The sequence below is a fragment of the Ziziphus jujuba genome, chromosome 1, assembly GCF_031755915.1.
Source record: "Ziziphus jujuba cultivar Dongzao chromosome 1, ASM3175591v1".
Taxonomy (NCBI): Eukaryota; Viridiplantae; Streptophyta; class Magnoliopsida; order Rosales; family Rhamnaceae; genus Ziziphus; species Ziziphus jujuba.
This window is the reverse complement of record NC_083379.1, coordinates 13,223,973-13,239,376: the sequence shown is the minus strand read 5'-3', so window position 1 is coordinate 13,239,376 and position 15,404 is coordinate 13,223,973. Positions and strand designations below refer to the sequence as shown.

The window sequence follows — 15,404 nt, the reverse complement described above, 5'->3', positions numbered from 1 at the left end:
TTAGTCATCGTCTCCGATCGAGATCCGCGCTTTACTTCACGACTATGGCGGAAATTGGCTGATGCACTAGGAGCAAGACTTAACTACAGCACCGCTTTTCACCCGCAATCTGATGGACAAGCAGAGTGCACAATTCAGACATTAGAAGACCTGCTAAGGTCTTGCATTATGCAGTTTCGTGGTAGCTGGGATGAACAACTGCCATTGATAGAGTTTTGTCCTCCTGCGTACCGTGAGGCGAGAAGGAGAGAGTTCGAGGAACTGCGACAGGGGAACATGACAGTGACCGAGTACGAGAGGAGATTCCGAGAACTATCAGGATTTTGCATGCACCTGATTCCCGACGATCACACGAAGAAGGTGAGGTTCATAGACGGATTGAAAGAGAGCATCGGTTACACCCTTTCTGGATCAGTACATCCCACCTATCAGTCCGCCAGGGATGCAGCGCTCGAGCTAGAGAGACAGGAGGAGATACACAGACCCTCGAGGCGCAGATCATTCGAAGGATCGTATAGCGGAGTACCTCGACAGGGGGCAGCTAAGAAGAGCCATAGCTCAGGCTCAGACAGTGATGGGTTAAGCCCACGAGGCAGATTCCAGAGGAGAGATAGTTATCGCATGCCCCAGCCAGCTCGCCATTCGATCAGTGTGGATGCAAGCTTGTATCAGCAGTCACGCATTAGTTCTCCGCGGATTTGTCCACTTTGTAGGGGGAATCATTCTGGGCAATGTCAGATGGATGGGTTCTGCTTTCGGTGTGGGCAGCCAGGTCACATAAGGAGGGATTGCCCTTATGGTAGTGGCAGTGTGCTAGAAGCAGGTCGACGGACACAGCATACAAGGGTATTTCCAGGATAGAGTTCCCAGGGGAGTCAGCCAGTAGGAGTTTCTTCGGGATCAGTACAGCCGTCTGCAGGATCGAGTCGAGGTAGAGGAAGGAGAACCCAGCAGACAAGTCAAGGCCGGGTGTTTGCTATGACGCAGCAGGGAGCCAGGACTACGCCAGACGATTTCACAGATCAAGGGATGGAAACAGACCTGATCCTGTTGGATCTATCCGGACTTGAAGTAGTGTTGGGCATGGATTGGTTGGCAAGGAACTACTTAGTCGAGGAAGCAACGTGGGAACCCGAAACACAGATGCGTGAGCAGTACCCGTATCTGTTCCAGTGACGTGCGGAAATTTCGAGGACGAAATTTTTGTAAGGGGGGAAGGCTGTAACACCCCGTCCCGAATCGCACCGGAATCCGTGCACGTTGACCGAGGTTGACCGTTGACCGTTGACCAAAGGGGTCAAAAGTTGACTTTTTGACTCGGTGAGAATTTCGAGATGACTAGGGCACCGTGGCGAAGTGCACGATGCCACGAGTTCGTAGACTGGTAGCACGTCGAAAACGGAGCTACGGTTTGAAAGTTATGGACGAAACAAGTTGCGGTCCAAACTGTCCAAGGGGTGCCGGAGTTGACTTTTTGTTTATGGGGAATTGAGCTTTGACTCATGCATGGTTGTGAAGTGCTCGTCGATACGAGTTCACAGACTAGCGGCACGCTCAAAACGGACATCCGGTTAAAAAGTTATGGACGTTTGAAGTTTACCGGATACCGTATTATTTTAATATTTTTTTTTGGGTCGGTGAACAGTGAAACGCCACGTGTCAGTTTCTGATTGGTCCACGTGGCATGAACAGTGTCGCGCAGGGTTTTAATTTTGAAAAACTCTCGGGGAAGAGAGAGAAAGAGAGAGAAGAGAGAGAGAGAGCCACCGCCGGCCACCGGATTTTGCCACTGTTCCGGCCGAGTTACTCTACACGCGCCGGACAGAAAGCTTGCCCACCTCATTTCCGGCAAAACCTCCAAATTTCACGGCGAACGGCCGCCGGACGCGCCCGGATCGGACTTCCGAAGTTTGGCGGCGATTTTTCCCCCTCCACCGCCGGCCACCGCGAATCGGCACTATTCCGGCCGATATACAGTACACGCGCCATACACCCAGCATCCTCTCCTCAAGTCCGGCCTACCCACCAAAAATCACGGCCATCGGACCACCGACGCGCCGGGATCGGAGCGTTTTCCGGCGAGGGGTCGAAAATCTTCAAACGGTGATTTCTCCGCCGTCCGACCTCCGTTTTGCTCACCGTCGGTCCCGTTGGATTGCTCTCCTCACGATCTACAAATCTGCAAAATTTCACAGCAAACGGCCACCGTCGGAAATTACTGTTCCGGCGACGGTTGCCGGTGACGTGGCGGCCCACCGGAAATTACTGTTCCGGCGAGTACCCCGAAAATTCCGGCCAGCTCCAGTCCGCAGTGTTCGACCTCCTGAACCCAAATCCGACTTCCGTTTCCGCCAATTCGCGACGGTTTGGGAGAATGGCGGAGCCGAAACCCGAAAAGCTTCCCGACGAAATTCAAACCCCGTCGGGTACGATCATCGAAAATTAAGACCGGATCTGTGATTAGCATCACTCGAGCTTCGATTCGGTATATAACTCGTAAATTCTAGATATCGTTTGTGTTTTGACCCCCCGGGTACCGGGTATTATTTACCCGAATAAAATATTAATTTATTTGACTGTCTGTGAATTTTGTTCTAGGAGCACCGGTGAGTCGTAGAATTGATCCCGTAGTGGATCATGGGTTAATTGCGTGCTCCAGGTGAGTGACCCACCTTCAAATTAATTTTGGGAATTTAATTGGTGAATATATAATGTGTGATTTAAATATTTGGAATTTAATTTCTATGTGCCAAATATTTATTTGAATTATTGTGGAATTATTTGTGAATTTATCGGATTTAAGAAAATGTGTATTTCACCAATTTATGCCATGTGGAATTATTTTATGGTTTTGAGGATTTTGAAATTGGTGTGGTTTTAATGGTAAATTGGGCACGATTCGATTTTCAAATATTTCAAGGAAAATATTTGGTTATGTTGGTGATTTCAATTTTTATGAAATATGCCCATAAAATATTATGGGATTTGATTATGATATTTCGAGAAATTATTTATGCTTGGAAAAAATGTGGATATTTGAATTGATGGATTTGGGAGTTGGTGGATTTGAAAATCATGGAATTTATGGCATTGATTACAAAGAAATTGTGGGAAAATTCCCGGTTCAAGCGGATGGATTATGCCCGCTATGCTTATGAAAAATGTGAAATTTGTTTTATGATTTAAATTTATGGATTTTATAATTTTTAGATGCACCGTGCACGTACTGGTGTTCTGATTATGTGATATGGTGTAACACCCCGTCCCAAATCGCACCGGAATCCGTGCACGTTGACCGAGGTTGACCGTTGACCGTTGACCGAAAGGGGTCAAAAGTTGACTTTTTGACTCGGTGAGAATTTTGAGTTGACTAGGGTACGGTGGCGAAGTGCATGACTCCCTGAGTTCGTAGACTAGTAGCACGTCGAAAACGGAGCTACGGTTTGAAAGTTATGGGCAAAACAAGTTGAAGTGTAAACTGTCTAAAAGGTGCCGGGAGTTGACTTTTTCTTGTGATGTAATTGTGAGTTGACTCTTGTATGGTTGTAAAGTACTCGTCGATACGAGTTCATAGACTAGCGGCACGTCCGATTTGGACATGTGGTTTGAAAGTTATAGACCTGTAAAGTTTTTCAAATACTGTATTATTTTAATATTATTTTTTTTTACACGCATAACGAGGTGCCACGTGTGACTCAATGAAGGTGGCCATGTGTCACCATGGTGAAATGCCACATGTTAACCATGTGAAAAAAAAAAAAAAAAAAAAAAAATCAAATTATTTTATTATTTTTGAATAATAATATTATTATTAATATTATTTAATTATTTCTTTTTCTTTTCCTTTTTCTTTCTCTTTTTCTTTTTCTTTTTCTTTTTCTTTTTCTTTTTCTTTTCTTTTCCCCACGTGGGAAAACACCACCACTTCTTTCTTTTTCTTTTTCTTTTTCTTTTTCTTTTTTTCTTTTTTTCCTTTCTTCTTCCCCGAAACACCAAGCACGCAACAGTTATTTTTTTTTTTTTTCTCCCCACCGGCCGTCCCTCTCTCTCTTCCGTGTTTTCAAATTCCGGCCACCCATAGCCCTCACGCGCCAGCCACCAAGGAAGCCCGCCACCTCACGAGCTTGGCCGCCAAGTTTCACGGCCAGCCGCCGCCGGACGCGCGCCGATCGGGCCGGAGAAGCCGCCGGCCGGCCAAGTTTCTCTCTCCTCTTTTCTTGTGTTTTCCGGCCAGCCCACTCCCAATTGAGCCTCCTATCCCCCTATTTTGGGTCCTCTGAATCCAAAAATGGCCTCCAATCCCAGAAATTCGAAGCGGTTTGCGAGATATGGGGAAGTGAACACCGGTCGAAACTTTCCGACCAAATTCCGGCTACCTCCGGCGGAATTGGGGTCGACGGAGACCGGATTGGTGATCCTCGTCCCACAAGCTTCGATTCGGTATATCATTCGACCATTTTGGTTAAAGTTTGTGTTTGAGCCCCGGGTACCGGGTATTATTTACCCGAATAAAATATTAATTTATTTGACTGTCTGTGAATTTTGTTCTAGGAGCACCGGTGAGTCGTAGAATTGATCCCGTAGTGGATCATGGGTTAATTGCGTGCTCAAGGTGAGTGACCCACCTTCAAATTAATTTTGGAAATTTAATTGGTGAATATATAATGTGTGATTTAAATATTTGGAATTTAATTTCTATGTGCCAAATATTTATTTGAATTATTGTGGAATTATTTGTGAATTTATCGGATTTAAGAAAATGTGTATTTCACCAATTTATGCCATGTGGAATTATTTTATGGTTTTGAGGATTTTGAAATTGGTGTGGTTTTAATGGTAAATTGGGCACGATTTGATTTTCAAATATTTCAAGGAAAATATTTGGTTATGTTGGTGATTTCAATTTTTATGAAATATGCCCATAAAATATTATGGGATTTGATTATGATATTTCGAGAAATTATTTATGCTTGGAAAAAAAAAATGTGGATATTTGAATTGATGGATTTGGGAGTTGGTGGATTTGAAAATCATGGAATTTATGGTATGGATTATAAGGAAATTGTGGAGAATTTCCCGGTTCAAGCGGATGGATTATGCCCGCTATGCTTATGAAAAATGTGAAATTTGTTTTATGATTTAAATTTATGGATTTTATAATTTTTAGATGCACCGTGCACGTACTGGTGTTCTGATTATGTGATATGGTATATGTGATATGGTTAGTGTGCACACGGTTGTGATTAGCGCGCAGGTGGGTGTGAGTAGCGCGCGGTTGATATTATGAGGGTGTCCTGTGGATGCCATCGGAGAGGGCGGCCACCCCCCTTTGGCCGGGACACCAGGTTAGCAGCGGCGCTGTGGGACGCCACACGACCGTATGCCGGTTTCTTTCTATAACCTCCTGTCTGGCGGTACCTTGGGACGCTGGGTACTGTTGGCGCCACTGGTATATAGTGGGTGCATCAAATTATTTTCAGAACTGTGTTTTAAAAATAAAATGTTTGGAAACTGAATTGGAATTAAAAATATAATTGTTACCGCTTCTGGTATTTAATTGATGTCTTGGTTTTCGGGGAATATGGATAAAGGGTTTTGTGAAATTGTTTTAAAAGGGGAACCTTTCCAACTGAGAGAATTGTAAGGGTTTTGAGAGAAAATATTATTTCCAAATAATTATTATTTATATACCTATTACCGTGGTATGATAGTGTAGAGTAGTAGGGTCGCTCACTGAGATGATTAGCATCTCACACTCTTAAATTCCGTTCCTCTAGGTACCAGATTGTCGGTGTTCACTCGGAGCGGACTTGATCTTCCTCGCTGTTTTAGTTCGGCAGTACCCTGTTATTCTTTTATTGCAGTTGTAATATTTCTTTCACTCTTGTTGTATTTATTTTGCACTGGATTACTGTATTTATTTTTTTAAGTACTGCAATTTGTGGAACCAATTTGTAGTTTGTGGGAGGAATAAGGGGATATTTTTGAAGTGTGTTTTCAGTGCAGGTAAATTTGTGATAAGTAAATCCCTTAGGGGAGGTGCTGCCGGATTTTCCGTTGGAAGGTTCGGTGGTATTTCCCTGGGATCAGGGCTGTCTAGGGTTCCGGAGGAGGAATTCTGGACGGGTCCTGACAGTTGGTATCAGAGCTCTAGGTTCTAGTATTCCTAAGGGACTGTGCATTGTTGTGCATCCTATCCGTGTTTAATCTCTCGTTTTACCCGTGTGAAAGCGTTCTTTCTGTTTGTCTCGAAGTAAATTCGTTGCCCGAGTTTGAATAACTCTAATCTTCGAGGGTGTCAATTAGGATCATCTAGCCTAACGGGAAATTCCTATGGCCTAGTCGATGGTCGAGGATGCCTTTTCTTTTTGAAGGTCAAGCTTATCATCGTGAATGGTATCCGTTTCGTTCATGGAGAAGAATGATGATTGCCTAAGGATGTGTGTCGATCGATTTCAAGGCGTCAAAATATTTTTCCAATCGATTATCAAAATTAAATGCTTTTCAACGTGGTATTGGAAATTAAAGGTGTTTTATTCAAGTATTTTTGGTTTGTGTTCGTACATGTATTTGTATGTTATATCGTTTGATATTATACTGCACCATATGGAGGCGGCGAACCAATGTGGTCCATGTAGAGCTAGCCCCATGATCATGTTGCCTATGAGCCCGGGGAATTGGACGGCCAATATAGGCAACCACCCTGGTTTGTATTGGTAGCAGAGTGTCGGCGACAGTTGGAATCATGGATTACGTAACATGTAGAAGGTATCGTACGTACCTCCATTACAAGCGTGCATATTTTATTTTATGCAATGGATTTTAAGATATGATTTTCAATGTGGAGTTTTAACAATTGCCTATGCAAGTTAGGTATATTTGAAAAATATATTTTATTATTTGTTTTATGTTATGGTTTTTCCAAAAGCGACTTAAGGTTAAGTATCGCCAATTAAGAATCCAAAGCAGGGTATCGTTGAGTTCAAAAAGGAGATCCTAAAGGAAGCACGTGATTCAATGTATGCGATACACCCCAAGGGTATAAAGACGTATGGAATGCTCACTGGATGACATGGTGGTTTGGCACGATAAAGGAAGTTGCAAGATCCGAATAAAGGTACTTAGGTCACCGATAAGTAAAAGTAGGGAGATGTAAACATGGATTTCGTGCTTAAACTATCGTTCACAAAGAGAAGGTACGACAGCGTTTAGAGAATCAAGCAAGATCCGGATAGCGACTAAAGTTCTACTTGGTGGTTGATGAGGTTAATGAGATGAGGATGATTCCTTAGGCATGGTTGGATGTTTAAGCATGGTTATTTTTCATTCTAGAAGCTAAGATCTTGATATCTTATTTCCTTGGAGATTTAAGGTTCGTATTGATGGTGCTTCATCGATTCAAGGTGGTTGATATTGTTGGTGATAATTTACAATGATAAGGAGTATGATTTTTGGGACGGAGTTAGAATTTAAGAAGTGTGGAATACTTTATTGGGTTAAGGATCTAGTGATTTGTTCATAGTATTGGTGGTGATGCTAGAATTAGGATTTAAATTCTTTATTGCTTGAGGTGTGGATTCATGGAATTTATTTGAAATGGGGGAAACTTAGGGTTTTCAAGAATGGTATTTGGATGTTGAGAAATTTTATTCATGACCTTGTTGAATTTAGTTAAAAGAAAGATTGATGTTTGTCGAGGTTAAGACTATTGGTTAATCAATGAGGAGCAAGGGTTTTATAATTGTAAGTACTAGGAGGGTAATCGAAGATAAGTGAATTAATCTCAACCTTAACTTGGTGATACCAGTATTTGAGGAAATTAGACTTAAGTTCTAATCTAACCTTTTAAAGTGCTGATCGAGTCACGAGAGTTGGTTGTTGGTTTAAGGATGCATGCTTTAGAAGCACCTTATGGTTAGCGTTCGACTATGACCAAGACTTGTAGATCGTGTTCTCGTGGACCAATTTGACTATCCTTAATTAGTGGGCATGAGAAGGAAAGTTGCACAAGAGGGAAGTTAAAGTCACTATTAGGCGAATGTAGTGGCAGATGCTTTGAGTAGGAAGGCTACTGGATCTCTTGCTCACGTCCAAGTCATCCAACTACCTCTCATGGTGGAGTTGAAGAAGATGGGGGTGTTAATGCATATGCACCCTTCAGGAGTTCTTATGGCTAGCTTCCAGGTACGACCGGTGTTGGTGGATCGTATAGTAGAGACCCAAATGGAAGATCCTAAGTTGAGGACAATTAAGGGCAAGGTACAAGAAGGTCTTGATCCGGAATTTTCCATAAGGAGGGATGGAGCCCTCGTGTATAAAGGACGACTTTGCGTTCCGGATATCCCAGGACTCAAGAAGGAGATTTTGGAGGAGGCGCACAGCTCGATGTATGCGATGCATCCGGGAAGTACCAAGATGTACCGGACGCTTGTTAAGTATTATTGGTGGATTGGTATGAAGAGAGAAGTGGCAGACTTCGTATCAAAGTGTTTGATTTGTCAACAAGTGAAAGCAGAAAGACAGAAGCCTTTGGGACTACTCCAATCTTTACCGATTCCTGTGTGGAAGTGGGAAGAACTCAACATGGACTTCGTATTCAAGCTTTCTTCCACACCTAGAAGGTACGACGGCATTTGGGTAATCATTGATCGTCTCACCAAGTCGGCACACTTCCTACCGGTGCGAGAACGTTTTTCACCCGAGAAGTTAGCCCAGTTGTTCGTGTAAGGCATACGTGGGATCAGTTCAAGATGGCCTTCTCTACTGAGTTTTGTCCTCCTGCCTACCGTGAAGCAAGAAGGAGAGAGTTCGAGGAACTACGACAGGGGAACATGACGGTGACAGAGTACGAGAGGAGATTCCGAGAACCATCAGGATTCTGCATGCACCTGATTCCCGACGATCACACGAAGAAGGTGAGGTTCATAGACGGATTGAAAGAGAACATCGGCTACACCCTTTCTGGATCAGTACATCCCACCTATCAGTCCGCCAGGGATGCAGCGCTCGAGCTAGAGAGACAGGAGGAGATACACAGACCCTCGAGGCGCAGATCATTCGAAGGATCGTATAGCGGAGTACCTCGACAGGGAGCAGCTAAGAAGAGCCATAGCTCAGGCTCAGACAGTGATGGGTTAAGCCCACGAGGCAGATTCCAGAGGAGAGATAGTTATCGCATGCCCCAGCCAGCTCGCCATTCGATCATTGTGGATGCAAGCTCGTATCAGCAGTCACGCATTGGTTCTCCGCGGATTTGTCCACTTTGTAGGGGGAATCATTCTGGGCAGTGTCAGATGGATGGTTTATGCTTTCGGTGTGGGCAGCCAGGTCACATAAGGAGGGATTGCCCTTATGGTAGTGGCAGTGTGCTAGAAGCAGGTCGACGGACACAGCATACAAGGGTATTTCCAGGATAGAGTTCCCAGGGGAGTCAGCCAGTAGGAGTTTCTTCGGGATCAGTACAGCCGTCTGCAGGATCGAGTCGAGGTAGAGGAAGGAGAACCCAGCAGACAAGTCAAGGCCGGGTGTTTGCTATGACGCAGCAGGGAGCCAGGACTACGCCCGACGATTTCACAGATCAAGGGATGGAAACAGACCTGATCCTGTTGGATCTATCCGGACTTGAAGTAGTGTTGGGCATGGATTGGTTGGCAAGGAACTACTTAGTCGAGGAAGCAACGTGGGAACCCGAAACACAGATGCGTGAGCAGTACCCGTATCTGTTCCAGTGACGTGCGGAAATTTCGAGGACGAAATTTTTGTAAGGGGGGAAGGCTGTAACACCCCGTCCCAAATCGCACCGGAATCCGTGCACGTTGACCGAGGTTGACCGTTGACCGTTGACCGAAAGGGGTCAAAAGTTGACTTTTTGACTCGGTGAGAATTTTGAGTTGACTAGGGTACGGTGGCGAAGTGCATGACTCCCTGAGTTCGTAGACTAGTAGCACGTCGAAAACGGAGCTACGGTTTGAAAGTTATGGGCAAAACAAGTTGAAGTGTAAACTGTCTAAAAGGTGCCGGGAGTTGACTTTTTCTTGTGATGTAATTGTGAGTTGACTCTTGTATGGTTGTAAAGTACTCGTCGATACGAGTTCATAGACTAGCGGCACGTCCGATTTGGACATGTGGTTTGAAAGTTATAGACCTGTAAAGTTTTTCAAATACTGTATTATTTTAATATTATTTTTTTTTACACGCATAACGAGGTGCCACGTGTGACTCAATGAAGGTGGCCATGTGTCACCATGGTGAAATGCCACATGTCAACCATGTGAAAAAAAAAAAAAAAAAAAAAAATCAAATTATTTTATTATTTTTGAATAATAATATTATTATTAATATTATTTAATTATTTCTTTTTCTTTTCCTTTTTCTTTCTCTTTTTCTTTTTCTTTTTCTTTTTCTTTTTCTTTTTCTTTTCTTTTCCCCACGTGGGAAAACACCACCACTTCTTTCTTTTTCTTTTTCTTTTTCTTTTTCTTTTTTTCTTTTTTTCCTTTCTTCTTCCCCGAAACACCAAGCACGCAACAGTTATTTTTTTTTTTTTTCTCCCCACCGGCCGTCCCTCTCTCTCTTCCGTGTTTTCAAATTCCGGCCACCCATAGCCCTCACGCGCCAGCCACCAAGGAAGCCCGCCACCTCACGAGCTTGGCCGCCAAGTTTCACGGCCAGCCGCCGCCGGACGCGCGCCGATCGGGCCGGAGAAGCCGCCGGCCGGCCAAGTTTCTCTCTCCTCTTTTCTTGTGTTTTCCGGCCAGCCCACTCCCAATTGAGCCTCCTATCCCCCTATTTTGGGTCCTCTGAATCCAAAAATGGCCTCCAATCCCAGAAATTCGAAGCGGTTTGCGAGATATGGGGAAGTGAACACCGGTCGAAACTTTCCGACCAAATTCCGGCTACCTCCGGCGGAATTGGGGTCGACGGAGACCGGATTGGTGATCCTCGTCCCACAAGCTTCGATTCGGTATATCATTCGACCATTTTGGTTAAAGTTTGTGTTTGAGCCCCGGGTACCGGGTATTATTTACCCGAATAAAATATTAATTTATTTGACTGTCTGTGAATTTTGTTCTAGGAGCACCGGTGAGTCGTAGAATTGATCCCGTAGTGGATCATGGGTTAATTGCGTGCTCAAGGTGAGTGACCCACCTTCAAATTAATTTTGGAAATTTAATTGGTGAATATATAATGTGTGATTTAAATATTTGGAATTTAATTTCTATGTGCCAAATATTTATTTGAATTATTGTGGAATTATTTGTGAATTTATCGGATTTAAGAAAATGTGTATTTCACCAATTTATGCCATGTGGAATTATTTTATGGTTTTGAGGATTTTGAAATTGGTGTGGTTTTAATGGTAAATTGGGCACGATTTGATTTTCAAATATTTCAAGGAAAATATTTGGTTATGTTGGTGATTTCAATTTTTATGAAATATGCCCATAAAATATTATGGGATTTGATTATGATATTTCGAGAAATTATTTATGCTTGGAAAAAAAAAATGTGGATATTTGAATTGATGGATTTGGGAGTTGGTGGATTTGAAAATCATGGAATTTATGGTATGGATTATAAGGAAATTGTGGAGAATTTCCCGGTTCAAGCGGATGGATTATGCCCGCTATGCTTATGAAAAATGTGAAATTTGTTTTATGATTTAAATTTATGGATTTTATAATTTTTAGATGCACCGTGCACGTACTGGTGTTCTGATTATGTGATATGGTATATGTGATATGGTTAGTGTGCACACGGTTGTGATTAGCGCGCAGGTGGGTGTGAGTAGCGCGCGGTTGATATTATGAGGGTGTCCTGTGGATGCCATCGGAGAGGGCGGCCACCCCCCTTTGGCCGGGACACCAGGTTAGCAGCGGCGCTGTGGGACGCCACACGACCGTATGCCGGTTTCTTTCTATAACCTCCTGTCTGGCGGTACCTTGGGACGCTGGGTACTGTTGGCGCCACTGGTATATAGTGGGTGCATCAAATTATTTTCAGAACTGTGTTTTAAAAATAAAATGTTTGGAAACTGAATTGGAATTAAAAATATAATTGTTACCGCTTCTGGTATTTAATTGATGTCTTGGTTTTCGGGGAATATGGATAAAGGGTTTTGTGAAATTGTTTTAAAAGGGGAACCTTTCCAACTGAGAGAATTGTAAGGGTTTTGAGAGAAAATATTATTTCCAAATAATTATTATTTATATACCTATTACCGTGGTATGATAGTGTAGAGTAGTAGGGTCGCTCACTGAGATGATTAGCATCTCACACTCTTAAATTCCGTTCCTCTAGGTACCAGATTGTCGGTGTTCACTCGGAGCGGACTTGATCTTCCTCGCTGTTTTAGTTCGGCAGTACCCTGTTATTCTTTTATTGCAGTTGTAATATTTCTTTCACTCTTGTTGTATTTATTTTGCACTGGATTACTGTATTTATTTTTTTAAGTACTGCAATTTGTGGAACCAATTTGTAGTTTGTGGGAGGAATAAGGGGATATTTTTGAAGTGTGTTTTCAGTGCAGGTAAATTTGTGATAAGTAAATCCCTTAGGGGAGGTGCTGCCGGATTTTCCGTTGGAAGGTTCGGTGGTATTTCCCTGGGATCAGGGCTGTCTAGGGTTCCGGAGGAGGAATTCTGGACGGGTCCTGACATATGGTATATGTGATATGGTTAGTGTGCACACGGTTGTGATTAGCGCGCAGGTGATGTGATTAGCGCGCAGGTGGGTGTGAGTAGCGCGCGGTTGATATTATGAGGGTGTCCTGTGGATGCCATTGGAGAGGGCGGCCACCCCCCTTTGGCCGGGACACCAGGTTAGCAGCGGCGCTGTGGGACGCCACGCGACCGTATGCCGGTTTCTCTCTATAACCTCCTGTCTGGCGGTACCTTGGGACGCTGGGTACTGTTGGCGCCACTGGTATATAGTGGGTGCATCAAATGATTTTCAGAACTGTGTTTTAAAAATAAAATGTTTGGAAACTGAATTGGAATTAAAAATATAATTGTTACCGCTTCTGGTATTTAATTGATGTCTTGGTTTTCGGGGAATATGGATAAAGAGTTTTGTGAAATTGTTTTAAAAGGGGAACCTTTCCAACTGAGTGAATTGTAAGGGTTTTGAGAGAAAATATTATTTCCAAATAATTATTATTTATACTTATTACTGTGATAATATATGGTATAGTAGTAGGGTCGCTCACTGAGATGATTAGCATCTCACACTCTTAAATTCCGTTCCTCTAGGTACCAGGTTGTCGGTGTTCACTCGGAGCGGACTTGATCTTCCTCGCTGTTTTAGTTCGGCAGTACCCTGTTATTCTTTTATTGCAGTTGTAATATTTCTTTCACTCTTGTTGTATTTATTTTGCACTGGATTACTGTATTTATTTTTTTAAGTACTGCAATTTGTGGAACCAATTTGTAGTTTGTGGGAGGAATAAGGGGATATTTTTGAAGTGTGTTTTCAGTGCAGGTAAATTTGTGGTAAGTAAATCCCTTAGGGGAGGTGCTGCCGGATTTTCCGTTGGAAGGTTCGGTGGTATTTCCCTGGGATCAGGGCTGTCTAGGGTTCCGGAGGAGGAATTCTGGACGGGTCCTGACAGGCGGTGGAAGGAAATTGTTATTAAAGAAATCTTTGACTCTCAATCGGCCAATGCTATCCTTCAGCTTGAGAAACCAAGGAGTCTTTGCGAGGATAGCCTTTTATGGACAGGAAGTGGTAATGGCATATTCACAGTCAAGAGTTGCAGTGAGCTACTTCAAGAAGACTTGGGTTCAGCCCAAGTAGGAATTTGGCAAGCTATTTGGAAGGCCAACCTACATGAATAGGTCAAGATTTTCCTTTTGAGAGTGGTTGCGTAGGTGCTACCCACCAAGCAAGCCATTGGGTACATGTTTGAAGTAGGAGATGTCTTTTGTTCGTTATGTGGAGAAAAGGAGGAATCTACTTTCACCTATTCAAAGAATGCCCAGTTTCGAAAGCCGTGGCATTTGGAAGCATATGGGGATTACGACTCGAAGATATTAATTGCAATAATATTGAGGAGTTGGTTACTTGGTGCTTGAACCCCCTTACTCTGGATAGATTTGACACTGATCCTAATTCTCTTTCTTTGGTCTTTTGTTGCCTTCTTTATGTGATATGGGGCTTAAGGAATAAGAAGTTGTTCTAGAAAGATAATTGTATAGCCGTGCTGGTGAGGAGGTTTGAGTTCATGGTGGATGAATTTTTGGAAGGAATGAGAACTATGGGTTTGAAAGAGCCCAAGTTGGATCACCCTAAATGTTGGTTTTGCCCTGCACCGGGTAGATTGGCAGTCAATGTAGATGCTGCAGTCAAGGGGCGCAAAAGTGCTGCTGCCTTGGTTGTGAGGAATGCTTATGGGAATGTCATCTTAGCTGCTGCTAAAGGCATGATCTCTGATTCTGTGAAGCTAGCAGAATTTAAAGCTTTATCTTGGGCTTCTGAGGTGGCTTTGGGGAAAGGGTGGAAGGCTTTAGGTTGGTGGAGTGACGCCCAGAGTGTGGTGTACCAGATTAATGGAAAGAATGATCCTTGTATATGGGATTCTCGTTTTGATATTCTCCATTTGAGAGAGCTTTTTGCAACTAATGATTGGTCCTAAGACTGGTCTCCTAGGATTGAAATCATCTTGCTGATGCCTTAGTGAAGTGGGCTTTGAGAGGTTCTGTTTATGGCATTTGGGAGGGTCCTGGATTGCCCCTTTTTCCCTCGTTTATTTTTGATTTGCTTTCTTCTGAGGAAGGGTCCCCTTCCTCTCTGGTGTAAGCCCTTTGGTGGGGTTTTCTTTTGTGCGTTAATGCAGGATAATTACCCAAAAAAAAAAAAACAAAAATCACTACGCTTTCTTGGGAGGTTTATAAAACACCGTGTTAAGTATCCGTTTCATATAGCAGATAAAAATGTAGAGTTTTAATTTATAAAATTTTATATAATAGATTTTTTTTAAAAAAAATATTTATTAAAATACTAATAAGTATTTGATTATAAATAAAAAAAAATATATATATGTGAAAAAATTATAAAAAAAATTAAAATTTGGATTTATTAAAAAAAATTATTTTTTTGATCGACAAATGTTTATTGACACTTATCAAATATTTTTACCTTTTAACAAATTTTTTTTTTTTTAACTTTTGAGTAGACTTTTTTATTTAAAAATTAGCTTTATCAAATAGATACACAAAAGACAAAAGCCAAATTAACTTTTGTAATTTATAGATTTACAAAATTTTCTAGTTTTTGACTTCTTTCTCAATAGTTTAATTTTTTTTTAATAACTGAATTTAAACCTTTTTATTTTTATATATAGTATATATGTTAAACAGTAATTCTATATTTGTCAAATTTGTCTATCAAACTTTGAGTGAATAGTA

At 42.4% G+C, this 15,404-nt stretch overlaps 2 long non-coding RNA genes across 3 annotated transcripts; both read left to right on the top strand.

Annotated features, from left to right (window-relative positions):
- Window positions 1-3,975: 3,975 nt before the first annotated feature.
- On the top strand, window positions 3,976-6,264 carry LOC132799999 (uncharacterized). The gene is made up of 3 exons (XR_009634941.1): window positions 3,976-4,440; window positions 4,552-4,612; window positions 5,778-6,264. It is a non-coding gene; the product is annotated as an uncharacterized LOC132799999 (long non-coding RNA).
- A 4,234-nt stretch (window positions 6,265-10,498) lies between these two features.
- On the top strand, window positions 10,499-13,585 carry LOC132799899 (uncharacterized). Of its 2 annotated transcripts, none has more exons than XR_009634855.1 (3): window positions 10,499-10,963; window positions 11,075-11,135; window positions 13,251-13,585. It is a non-coding gene; the product is annotated as an uncharacterized LOC132799899 (long non-coding RNA). The 2 variants fall into 2 exon arrangements; XR_009634854.1 differs by lacking the exon at window positions 13,251-13,585 and adding an exon at window positions 12,301-12,613.
- The last annotated feature ends 1,819 nt before the right edge of the window (window positions 13,586-15,404 follow it).